Source organism: Pleurodeles waltl, chromosome 12, assembly GCF_031143425.1.
Source record: "Pleurodeles waltl isolate 20211129_DDA chromosome 12, aPleWal1.hap1.20221129, whole genome shotgun sequence".
NCBI lineage: Eukaryota > Metazoa > Chordata > Amphibia > Caudata > Salamandridae > Pleurodeles > Pleurodeles waltl.
This window is the reverse complement of record NC_090451.1, coordinates 648,853,839-648,865,268: the sequence shown is the minus strand read 5'-3', so window position 1 is coordinate 648,865,268 and position 11,430 is coordinate 648,853,839.

Below are 11,430 nucleotides of genomic sequence, written 5' to 3'. Positions count from 1 at the left end.
GGATGCTGCTGTGGCCCAGGAGGTACAAGGATGTCACCAATTGCGTCTGGGGACAGAGGGGGTGCCCAGCAAGACAAGGAGCCCTCTCAGAAGCAGGCAGCACCCGCAGAAGTGCCAGAACAGGCACTATGAAGTGGAGTGAAACGGTGCTCACCCGAAGTTGCACAAGAGAGTCCCACGCCGCCGGAGGACAACTCAGGAGGTCGTGCAATGCAGGTTAGAGTGCCGTGGACCCAGGCTTGGCTGTGCACGAAGGAATACCTCAGTGAGTGCAAAGGAGCCGGAGTAGCTGCAAAACACGCGGTTCCCAGCAATGCAGTCTGGCGTGGGGAGGCAAGGACTTACCTCCACCAAACTTGGACTGAAGAGTCACTGGACTGTGGGAGTCACTTGGACAGAGTTGCTGAGTTCAAGGGACCTCGCTCATCGTGCTGAGAGGAGACCCAGAGGACCGGTGATGCAGTTCTTTGGTGCCTGCGGTAGCAGGGGGATGATTCCGTCGACCCACGGGAGATTTCTTCGGAGCTTCTAGTGCAGAGAGGAGGCAGACTACCCCCACAGCATGCACCACCAGGAAAACAGTCGAGAAGGCGGCAGGATCAGCGTTACAGTGTCGCAGTAGTCGTCTTTGCTACTTTGTTGCAGTTTTGCAGGCTTCTAGCGCGGTCAGCAGTCCTTGGCAGAAGGTGAAGAGAGAGATGCAGAGGAACTCTGATGAGCTCTTGCATTCGTTATCTAAAGAATTCCCCAAAGCAGAGACCCTAAATAGCCAGAAAAGGAGGTTTGGCTACTTAGGAGAGAGGATAGGCTAGCAACACCTGAAGGAGACTATCAGAAGGAGTCTCTGACGTCACCTGCTGGCCCTGGCCACTCAGAGCAGTCCAGTGTGCCAGCAGCACCACTGTTTCCAAGATGGCAGAGGTCTGGAGCACACTGGAGGAGCTCCCAGGGGAGGTGCAGGTCAGGGGAGTGGTCACTCCCCTTTCCTTTGTCCAGTTGCGGGCCAGAGCAGGGCTGGGGGATCCCTGAACCGGTGTAGACTGGCTTATGCAGAGATGGGCACCTTCTGTGCCCATCAAAGCATTTCCAGAGGCTGGGGGAGGCTACTCCTCCCCAGCCCTGACACCTTATTCCAAAGGAAGAGGGTGTAACACCCTCTCTCTGAGGAAGTCCTTTGTTCTGCCTTCCTGGGCCAAGCCTGGCTGGACCCCAGGAGGGCAGAAACCTGTCTGAGGGGTTGGCAGCAGCTGCAGTGAAACCCCGGGAAAGGCAGTTTGGCAGTACCCGGGTCTGTGCTAGAGACTCAGGGAATCATGGGATTGTCTCCCCAATACCAGGATGGCATTGGTGGGGCAATTCCATGATCTTCGACATGTTACATGGCCATATTCGGAGTTACCATTGTGAAGCTACACATAGGTAGTGACCTATATGTAGTGCACGCGTGTAATGGTGTCCCCGCACTCACAAAGTCCGGGGAATTGGCCCTGAACAATGTGGGGGCACCTTGGCTAGTGCCAGGGTGCCCACACACCAAGTAACTTAGCACCCAACCTTTACCAGGTAAAGGTTAGACATATAGGTGACTTATAAGTTACTTAAGTGCAGTGTAAAATGGCTGTGAAATAACGTGGACGTTATTTCACTCAGGCTGCAGTGGCAGGCCTGTGTAAGAATTGTCAGAGCTCCCTATGGGTGGCAAAAGAAATGCTGCAGCCCATAGGGATCTCCTGGAACCCCAATACCCTGGGTACCTCAGTACTATATACTAGGGAATTATAAGGGTGTTCCAGTATGCCAATGTAAATTGGTAAAATTGGTCACTAGCCTGTTAGTGACAATTTGGAAAGAAATGAGAGAGCATAACCACTGAGGTTCTGATTAGCAGAGCCTCAGTGAGACAGTTAGTCATAACACAGGTAACACATACAGGGCACACTTATGAGCACTGGGGCCCTGGTTGGCAGGGTCCCAGTGACACATACAACTAAAACAACATATATACAGTGAAATATGGGGGTAACATGCCAGGCAAGATGGTACTTTCCTACACTTGGTCACTCACAACTTGCAAGGAAGCCATTTTCAGAGTCTTTGGTCCATTGGTAAACAAGACCTTAGCACTGAAAACTTTGGGTAGCTCAGTCTATAAATATCAGGAATTCTTGTGAACAGAGAGGCCAGGGATGGAAGGGACTGGGGTTCAGAAGCTTCCTTTCATCTTCTGACAAGGTTTGATGTCCACAGGTAGGCCACCCAAAGAGATAGCATCAGTGGTCATTGAGAACCTCAAGGACTAGCAAGCCATGTGTGGGCACTGGTGGTCATAGTGTGATATACTGCTTCCAGTGGGCGATGCTGACCCACATGGTGGCAGTAGTTGGATATGCAAGGAGATTACACTGGCAGGCTTTGTGAGGGATTGCAAATGGTTGTCAGTGTGAGGAGATGGGACTGCTGGGCTCTAGGAGGAGCTAGCCGTCCTGCGCCGTTTGGGAAGCGGGGTAAGGAGGACAGTGCGAGGAGCTGACGCTTCTGGGCAGTGTTAGGAGCTGAAACTGACTTGCATTGTGGACATCCTTCTTCAGGACCATGTGTGGAATGTTGACATTGGAGGCTATGGTGAGGAGAGGGCGCGAGTAGCACTGGGACGAGATCGCACTAGAAGGCAATGCAAGAACCTTGCACTTGTGAAGCTTTCACTCCTTGGTACTGTGAGGTGCATCCCAGGTGGGCAGTGTGTAGAGCTCACGCTATGGAGTCACACAAGCAGCGATAAACGGGGGTGCTCGTGAGTTGTTTGTGGTGATTGACAGTGTGAGGAGCTAGCCACTATTGGTGTGCCAGGTTTAGGTGGCAGAGTTTAAGTTTCCGGCAGTGATGGGTCACTGAGCGGCTGGTACTGGTATATCTCTATCGATGACCTGAACTCAGACATACCCACAGGAGGGCATCCCTGCAGTGCACCGGTGACCACACACTCGTGGATAACCAACAACCAGTGTCCCTTAACTAGTCCTACACGCACTCTCTCATAGGAGAGAGTTGTTTGGGTTTACCTTCTGAAAAATGGCACCGTTTAATAGGAACTAAACACATTTAAAAATCATATAATAGTATTTTTGAGAGTAATAAAAGTTATTAGTTGATAAATTGAATACATTGAGAAGCATAGAGCATTACAACTTACAGCTTCAATACTGTTAATGCAAAATCCCTGGTGGGCGCTGAGGACGTGAGAGAGCCACTACTTAATGCATGCATTACACTAAACTGTCACCGAGTAGAAAATACTATAGAAATAACTTGTTAAATTAATTCAAATTTAGGAATCTGTCTTTAAAATTAACTTGACAGTATTGTACAGGGGATTAAATTAAAATGTGTTCAAATGGGCCGAGTTGCAGGACGGGACTTCTCAAAGGCAAGTAGGACGTCTAGGTCAGGGTTAATCTTATGCCTCATCAAAGGAATATTAAGGGGTGCTAGGTTGAAAAGCGGGGCTGGACAGGCCTTTCATTCCGCTGGGCACTTCCCCAGTGGGCGGGAGCATCTGGGAGGTGGTTTTTAGGGCAGGGGGCTGCTCCAGGTGCCTGTGTCACTTTCCCCATCTCCCTGACCGCGTGGTGGGGGTCAGGTGTCCATGTGTGTTGGGGGAGGGGTCAGGAGAGAATTTGCTTTAGGGGATGCTGTTCTCAGCATTTTTGCAACAGCTCCTTTGGTTTCCCAGTCCGGCCCTGGTGAGAGGACACAAGGAACTCGTCCTTCTTGGCAATGAGTTGCAACAAGCTCAGACACACTTCAGGTCAGAGACTGCAGTAAACAAGAACGCCCTTTGGTAAGGTTGGGTGTTGACCGCATTCTGGTATAATAAAGTCCCTTGCCACCCAGTAAGTTGCTCCGGAGAGTCAACAAGAAATCTCAGCAATATCAGTGACAGCAAAGCACCCATCCCTGGGACATCCATAGCACTGGGGTCTTGCAAGCGCTATGAACCACTTCTTCAAGATGGCCGACCGTATGATGCAAGGATATAGTGGAGAGTGATGTCCTAAGCACTCACCAGTAATTCCTTCAAGCTGAAGCACAGTTCACCATAGACAGCCTATGATGAAATGTTTTGACTTCTATAGGTCTCTTTTTTTCGTCCCATTCTAAGAGTATACCCAACAGTGTGTCCTTATGCATATATATGTACAAGAGTATTTAATTGTAATTTTTGCACAGGTCATTGAATGGAGAGCAACATACTGATTTTGCATCCCAAACTATTTTATTCATTTTAAATAATTATATTTAAATGCAATGTTAAACAGTTTTCATCTAATTTTCACGTATCCTCTGTCATTTAAATACAACATTTAAAAAAGAGATATCCTATAACATCCAAACCTTCAGTTTATTTCATACACATGGCGTACATATAACACATCCCTTGATATACCTACTTCTACTCAACATAAGGCCAGATTTATTTTTTAGATGAGAACAGTGTACTGATGACCTTGATGCAGCGTTTCGGTGGAAACTAATTTTTTGCATCATCCTTCCTTAGGTCAGGCAGCAATTTGTTAGTCTTCTTGCACGATAACTTGATTGTATCTACGTGGTGGATCCTAAAAACTAAACAGATCTAAATGTAGGTTTAGATGGTTTCAGCCAAGTCCATACTCAAAGTAACTACTTCAGTTAACATCTCTATGTGCCGGAGGACCTGACAATTTATTCACTTTGCCATCAATGGGCTGCCATTTTTGGAGGATATCTAAGCATCACTTCTCATACAAAAGATGCCTCTCCTCCAGTCACTCACATACTCCATGAGCTGGTCCAGAATGTCTCCTTCTTAGGGAAGGACCCTGCGATTAAGCTGAGCAAGTTCATAGAGTTAAACAACATTAGATTGGAGAATGCAGTAAACAAGAACACGCTTTTTTAAGGTTGGGTGTTACTGCAATCAGTTGCCACGCCTGCAAGTAAGATGCTCCAGCAAGTAAACACGGAGGCTCAACAATCTTATAGTGATATCACCCAATCCTGGACATCTGTAGCACTCAGGACTGGAGAGTGCTATGGAACAAGATGGTAGACGAAATTATGTAAGGGATGACCAGGAATGAGTGATGTCACAAACAGGTACAGGTAATAGTTGAAATACCACCAGTTTTCCCATCACTTTGCTATAGAGAGAGATTCTACCAAGAGCTTTGACTTTCCAACTTCCCAACAGCTATCAGTGGCTCTTTTGGTTGCTGTAGATTGGCTCTCACTGTGGGACAGTGGCATCAGGATGTCAGGGGCCTCACCAGCTGCTAACTGGATGGGTGGTAAGGAATTATTAAAACCCTTCTGCAAAAATTAAAGGCATACCGAAAGGGCACTATGGGGCATATAGTACCTGTCAGAGTTAAACGCTAAAAATACCGGCTTTATTTGATTTTGCTTTTTTTTTGTGCCAGCCATGACATGAAAATACCGGTCCTGCCAGAAGAAAAGTAGTCAGATGGCAACCCTAAACAAACCGCAAGTGGGAAGCTCAAGCATCATAAGATGTCACCTGGGCAACCTGCGCTGGAAGCCATCCACAACATGGCTTCTCCTCCCTTCGTCCCCGTCCCATTGCTGTACTCTAAAAATATTACATACCGTGTGTTCTGCCTCCAACCCCAACAACCAACTTGCCAGCCCCGCCATCACCAAAATGTATTTAAAAGAAGCCCTTGCATTCTTGCCACTCTCCCACACCACCCTGGATAACTCCTTCACACTTCTCATCCCAGTTTGAAAAATATAAATCCTTGGTGTAATCCTACCATCTTCCACCTTCCTCTGGATTTTTCCTCCTACTTCCTGTCTAAGTTTACACCCACCACTTTTGTATTAGAAGCAGACAGCTGATGCCATGCTGACAGCAGCGCTGTGAGGAGCCATCATTAGCACCACCTGCAAATCCCTATCAGTGCGCATCCGAAGAGACCCAGGAAAATAAATGGCAACATTTTAAACTAGGAAGTGGGATATTGTGATAGAAGATCAGCAGAATGTATTTTTCCTATAGACTTATATTGAAGAAAAGACAATTATAGGTGGGAGATATCTAAAATAAAGCCATTTTTTACTTCAAAATTTGGGAGTGTTCTATCTGAATTGGGTCTCCTGGCGTGTATGAGAGACTGACAGGGGAAATAGTCGATGATGACACAGAAGCACCACCTGCATCCTCCCGCCTACTTCAGGCCTTGGGACACTCACGGAAGGTGGTGGATACCCATCAGACAGCACCGGCTTCAGGGCCAAGTATTTTGGTGCTCTGACATCAGGGCAGTGAATAGATTTTGAAACCTATGTTTAAGCTAATGGCTTCATAAGTATAGTCTTGTTAGTTTCACCCATGTGCATGGTACTGTGATGTGATCTAGGGTTGGTCATAGAATGTTCTGATTTCAGATGCAAGAGTAACAGAACACAATATACTCCTTTTTTACATTTCAGAAGATTGAAAGGCGAATCAGCAGCCCATGTATTTCAATTTCAAATCATAATAGGAGGTTACATACAGGACAAGGCTGCAGGCGACCAACTTGGCTGAAATTGCAACTTTCCAAGACACTATCATTACTGGATATTTAAAGTCCCAACCTGAGGCACATGTCCTTGGCATCCATGGTGTTCTATGTACACTAGTTGATGAAGAGAGTGGTTAAAGGAGGTCACCCTGAGGGTTAGAGAACTGAAGTCCACTTTCGTACTTTTGAGTATTTCAAGACCTTTTTAAAGCAGAACAAAGGCTACTTGTAGATTTATATATTGTTTCTATTTTTGTAAAAGTATAGATTTAATCGTCTTCTATAATAAAAGGTGTTGATCAACGATTGCTACTACTTGAGTGTTTTTTTTTATAGATATGCTTCTGAATGTATAAATATGCTTCTGAATGTTTAATGCTTACACTTTATGCATACTGCAAACAATAACCTTATTTTGTTAAATAAATCTGCTTGTTAACATAATTCCTGGAGTTGTTTACATTTCAGACCAACTATTATGCCACCATGTATATTTAAAACAAACTCCAGATTCTAAGATTGCCCATGCTAAGACACACCCTTTCATTGCACTGTTTTTCAATATGTGATATGAATGTTGCTGCGCACACACACACACATACACACATTTGTACTCTGGCTCAGAGTAATCACCACATAGAATATTTACTCTATCATGTTTTTGTTTTTGTATTAAGTAAGGCTGCCGTGAGCCCAACAGACTTTCAGAAGCTTACTCACACTGCCACAAGACTCGAGCTGCCTCTCACTCAAAAACCCACCCAGCCTGGGATTTTGCTTCCTTTGCAGAGCAAGCAGGGCATAGCAGTGTCTGCTAGACTCTTCCTGCTTGGGCAGATCCCAGACCAATTTACATATAGTTGGCCCCTGCCTGTAGTGGCACAGGGAGCAGAAACGATGTATTAGAATGTGGTCCACAGGCAGAGGTTGAGATTAGTTCAAGCATTGCACTTATCACTTTTGTATGTATCTCACTGAAGCATCACAAGTTTGCAAGCATGCCTAGCCATGCGACTGTGGCTGTAGTCAGGCTGCGCCTCAGTGATGAAGCCTTAACAAGGTTGAAGCATGCCCAAGGTTGCTTGTCTTCCTGAACAGTTTATGTAGGACAGTTTCCAGTGGGGCACGACCAGTATCACCAGTAATGGAAAGGTAAATGGCCACCTATTGTCTCAGTCTCCATGGCCTCCTATTTACCAAACTCATAATCAATGCTCACCTCAAAAAACACAAAGGTCACTCTCAAAGACTACTTTTGTAAAATTATCACATGGACTTCAAATCAATATTTTTAATTACTCACGCATCAGTAGAGTATTCATCTTTCAGTGCCTCCCAATGTAAAGTCTCTCTTATATCTGCAATGACTGGATTCCCACCTGTCTGCACCATTAGTAAACTCGGGCCTTCAATTAATAAAACTTTCTGTAAAAGCAAACAAAATCCAAACAAAATATTGGTCAAACCATAAAACCCATGAATGGGAAGGTATACCCTTAAGCCATAGACCCTATGGATCCAATCGATATATTTTTATAACACTTCTCTTTTCCTCTTTCATATATTTAATTTACAAACGATGGTAAAAAAAATATATTGACAGGTTACCACACCTCTTTTAAGTTGGTGTGACACTGAATATCAAATCAACAATAGATAAGAGAGATTATCGAGGACAGAATATAAAAAAAAAAAGTATCAACTGATAAATCTAGATTTTCTTTAGCTATCTCCACATATAGGTACCTATGTGCACATCATATCTTCAAGGTACATAGATGTGGAGTTAGGAATAGTAAATTTGTACTTCCCTGCATGCACTTATCCCTCAATAATCTGTCTTCATTATCTGTATGTGACGTTATTGTTGGTGTCGATATTTAGTAGTACAATCTTAAATTTTCCTCAAATTTCCTAAACATCCAACAACACTTTCAATCTTCAGTCTGTCAGAATTCAAGTCCAACAGATCATATTTTCAACAAAGGTCTCAGTGGCATCTCCTTTGTACTAGCCAAATAATCCAGAACCCACTTCAGGAAGCTAATTTCATATGAAAAGTTTTCCCCAGCAAGGTTTGCTTTACCAACTCTGCTATTCTCACAAACTACACAAAAGCACTAAAGCTAGGCCTTAGCTAAGTTTTTATAAGATTATGTTTGCAATAGTTGCTGTCAGGTTTACTATTCCAATCAAGAAATTACCAGAAAGCCGTCCCTAGTAAAAGACCTTACTGATCATGGATGTAGAAACTAAGCCAACTATAAAGATCTACTGCAATGGGATATAGCAGGCCATCCATCCAGGCTCAGACTAGCCTATGGGGCAATCAGGCAATGCCCAATGAGCTGGTCTGCCAGATCAGTGTGTGGGACAGTTATATGGCTGTTTGTGAGCCTCTTTTATGGTCTGCTGGGCTGGTTTTTAGTGTTGATTTCCCTGATATTAAAACAAACACTGCCTGCAGCAAGTTCTAATCCATGTAATCGTCCATTGATTGCAAAACATTTATACAGTGTGTATTTACAAGTTCAGAACTGTCCTATTTGCAAACGTGGGCCACTTTTTAAAGTTATCTAATTCACTAGCGGAGGGCACTTTTATTTAAGTGTCCAAGCCTATTGTCTCTCCCAGTCCGTCCCTGCATCCATCCTTCTGGACTATCTAGAGCTCAGATATAGGAAGCCAGTAACTATTAAAGACTATCGTTTAAATTTGAGAGGTGGGCCCCTCTTCAGCACCATCTTAGTACCGGAAGGTAGGTCTGGGGCCTTTACGGATCTACCAGATATGAGACACAGGAGGCCAGCCTTGCTACAGAATTCTAGAAGTTTCCAGAACTTTGATGCAGAATGGCAAGTGCACGGCCCATGCTAAAGTTGTATTTCATTGCAATCAATGGTTCTGATGCTAGCATCTACAGGACTTAAGGGACATATTGTAGACTCAAAGAGGATGCTAAGTAGCTATCGCAGACATAGCATCACTGAGCATGTACACTGTAAACAACACTGATGGGCATTTAAAGAAGTGGATGACCAGCCAGACCAAGACTCTTACTAATCTTCATTAGGATTGATACATTGAACAATTCCAATGCTCAAGCGAGTCTCCAATCGCCCTATATTCTTATTAAACCCAGAGGTCATTCTTTGTTGTGTGGTAAACGTTTTAAGGTTAGTTACCTTGTTACTATAGTTTGTACCTTGTAGTCCTATAGATTCATGTGCTCTGAAGACATGTGATTATTCCGAAGAAGCCAAGGGACCCTTCTCAAACAATGTCAGAGACTAAAGTGATGTGGAAAGTTCTATGTGAGATTTGGGGATGGACTGAACTAGAACGTACTTCACTAGGGACGCAGGAGCAAGTGTCAAGGTGATACTCAGGAAAGGTCATGGCATGTTTGCCTTGGATGTGGTGGTTGAGTATGTAGATGTTGATTACGGAGGGGCAAATGAAGTATGGTATGGGAGTAGTGTGATGTAGTCAGGGAAGGGGAACTAAGTGATAGAGCACAGGTGTTTGGCACACCTGTTCAGTGAAGCAGGGCAGTTTGTGGAGTTTCTCAGCAAACCTGGGTATTTTGCTTTGGCAATTCACAAGTTTCCCCCTTCAGAGTTTTCAGACTTGGTACATGCATCTTCAGGGTACGTAGGCGTGGAGTTAGGAATAGTAAATTTATACCTCCAACTATGCATTTACCTCATGATTTTTTGTAACTTTATATTTTGTTCTCGATATCAGTATGCAATGATATTGTTGGTGTTGATATTCAGCAGAACAGTCTTAAATTTGCTCAGATTTCACAAACTCCCTATGCCACTAAGTCCAAAAATTTAAATTTTCGACAAAAGTCTGTGGTCTTTCCTTTATGCTAGCCCAAATCTGGAACCCACTTCAGGAACCTCGTGCAATACAAAGAACTTCATATCCCTCCTGGTGGCTTGGTTTATCACCGCTTTCTCATAAATTAAAAAAAAGCTAGTGCTAGGCCTTAGCTAAATTTATTTTGATTATGATTAGGTTTGCAATAGCTATTTTCAGATCAAGAATTTATAACCTAATCGAACACATTGGGTGTCAGAAGCCCATCCATCCTTATAAACTATCCAAATCTCAAGACACTGGAAGCCAGTAACCCATAATGACTATTGTATTGTGAATATGAGGCATTGGCCCATCCTCAGCATCATCTTAGGTGACGAAGCTCCTTGGTCCTTACAACCTTGGAAGTTTACAAAGGGGGATTTGGCCCATCTTATATTGCAATTGGTGGCCTGATAAACCAACTTCTGTGGCAGGTGTGTTAACCCACAGAGCTACTTGCCGTTAACGGTCCCCCAGCTTATTGGTGCACAAGACCTTGGAAGAGTAAATGCTGAGCCAGTCCCGCTGGAACTGAAGTCGGTGACCTGCAGCTCGCATTTGGACTTCTGAGACAAATGCACTAACCCAGAGATACCTTGCAAAAGCATGAGGTGTGCCTCCAACATACCTCAAAAACAGACATCTAAGTCAGCCCCAAAAACATTAACATTTGGTATTGGGGGTGCTGAAAAGGAGGGGAAGTGTGTTGATTTCTTAATGAAGTCCGTTCTGTGCCAAGGCGTTTGGAGACATAGGGGAATAAAGTTGGGGAAACATGCCAACTAACCATAAAAAGTTGTTAATGGGAGTCCTCATCTCGTACACGACCCCAATATTTTTTGCTGGCTCGGCTTGTATTTATGCTCTTAGAACCAAGACGGACACCTGGTGCATCTCTCTTTAAATTCTCTGGCTCGCACAACCCTACTGTTCCCATTTCCAGTTGGGTTGGGAAGCAGCTCTTAATTGTCTCTTTCTCCAGTTTACACATACT